The sequence below is a fragment of the Sinocyclocheilus anshuiensis genome, unplaced genomic scaffold (genome assembly GCF_001515605.1).
Source record: "Sinocyclocheilus anshuiensis isolate Anshui unplaced genomic scaffold, SAMN03320099.WGS_v1.1 scaffold20885, whole genome shotgun sequence".
Taxonomy (NCBI): domain Eukaryota; kingdom Metazoa; phylum Chordata; class Actinopteri; order Cypriniformes; family Cyprinidae; genus Sinocyclocheilus; species Sinocyclocheilus anshuiensis.
In genome coordinates, this window is record NW_015552420.1 from 1 (window position 1) to 1,913 (window position 1,913).

At 36.1% G+C, this 1,913-nt stretch overlaps 1 long non-coding RNA gene across 3 annotated transcripts; it reads right to left on the reverse strand.

The window, feature by feature from the left end:
- Nucleotides 1-6: 6 nt before the first annotated feature.
- On the reverse strand, nt 7-1,754 carry LOC107663545 (uncharacterized). 3 transcript variants are annotated; one of them, XR_001631351.1, is made up of 5 exons: nt 1,507-1,754; nt 903-979; nt 723-796; nt 281-380; nt 7-121 (listed from the first exon to the last, which is right to left on the reverse strand). It is a non-coding gene; the product is annotated as an uncharacterized LOC107663545 (long non-coding RNA). The 3 variants fall into 3 exon arrangements; XR_001631350.1 differs by lacking the exon at nt 1,507-1,754 and having other exon boundaries at nt 903-1,056; XR_001631349.1 differs by lacking the exon at nt 1,507-1,754 and having other exon boundaries at nt 723-1,056.
- Nucleotides 1,755-1,913: the final 159 nt, after the last annotated feature.

Genomic DNA, 1,913 nt, shown 5'->3' on the forward strand with positions numbered 1-1,913 from the left:
GGAAAAGTGCGTCACAAAATCTACTCCGAGGCAGAACAGTCCGGTCTCCATTCATTTCTGCTCTCGGAAATCACATCTGCTGAAAGTCCCGAACACCCGTCCTCTGAGCATCAGTCAACAGCTGCAAAGAACATCAAAACTGGAGACTGTGTCTTGGTCAAATTCAAGGCAAACAAATCATTCAGGCAGTTTGTCGGACTTGTTAATAACCGAGAGCAGGAGGCACTGGAAATAAGGTTCTTAAGAAGGAATGACAGTGCTGGATTAGTGTACATCTTACCTGTGATGGAAGATAAAGCTTGGGTGACACCTGACCAAGTGATTGAGACTTTCAACCCAAAAGTAGACAACAGAGGGAGGTATCACTTTGTAGAGGCAGTCTTTGCAGAATAGAAAGAGAAAAAAAAAGTCAATCACTTTGCAGAGGCAGTCTTTGCAGAATAGAAAGAGAAAAATAAAAAAATAATAATCTAATTAATCACATTTGTACTCGTTTATTTGATGTTTTGCATGTTTGTTTCGCCTTGATTGATGTTTTACATTAGCTTTTACATTTGATAATTTCATCTTTACAATATTTAATAACGTAAAAAGTAAAGACTGACTACAATTAATTAATTTTACTTTATTTTATGTCTACAGTGAATTAACTTAATATTTTGTAAGTTTCTTATTCACAATGATTCATGCTCATAACAGTGATCAATATACTGTATGCTCACCTTTTTTGGACATCTGTTTTACAGAGCTCTTGTTGCTACAAAATCCTCAACGCTACTCAGTTACAAATGTTGGCCTATGTAAAAAAAAGTTCATTTTCTTAATTATTTATCCTTCAAGTATTTCTTAAAGATGTTCACATTAAACAATAAATGAAAATACTGTATGTACTTTATGCTCACCTTTTTTGGACATCTTTTTCACACAGATCGTTTTGCTGCGTCTTAGTCTTCTTAACATCCAAATGCCAGCCATTAAACTTGGTAAAACATAACTACTAATTAAGTAATCGTTAGAGACGATAAACAACATGTAGATTATTCTGAAGCATTGGCTTACATTGCACTTATTTTGACAAACATAATGCAGCTATTCTGAATCACGATTGCGCATTTAGCAACGCAAACTGGGAATAAACGTTGCCATCAAACATAATATTGCGATCATTATGACACGATTGTATTTTGCATACCATTCTTCACACAGACACAGGCCTACACAGTGCACACTAACAACCGGACAATACTTCAATTCACCGAAGCTTGTTCTGAGTGGAAACCGCGGCGACCTCCGGAACTTGGTAAACGTATTATAGCTGATGATGTATATTAGCAATTCTATATTATTCGGGGTCTAAAGTAAACACCACATTAGCAAATAATCATGTCCGAATTCAGTTTTGAACACATCCGCACTGGTTACATTTTAACACCACACTCGCGTGAACACAAGCTAATCTATAACAAGGTGATTTCAGTTTAAATGTTATTAATTGCGCAACCTTACCATACAGATGTCTCGCAGGGAAATGTTTGTTGGTTTAAATACCCAACAGAGACCCACAATTAGATCTCGGTTAAAGTTTTTAAAGCATTTTATCTGATTTGCCAGAGTCAGACAAGTGTCAATTTCAGATCTGTCACGTCCGTAACGGAGAGACGTCACCTCCGTAACAATGGTTTTCCCCCATAAATGCAAAAATGAAAAACAAAATAAAATAAATAATTTATGTTCCATGGAGAGACAACCCTTATCCTTTCGGCTGGTATTATTTATTTTGGCTTGTGCATTTAATTCGCAGAATTTCTACAAAGCAGCCTATGTCGACTCCCAAAAACTCTCTTAAACGGATGACTTTTAAAAACACTCTTTTTTGTCACGTCCGTAACGCATGCATATTTGCCTGATTTAAA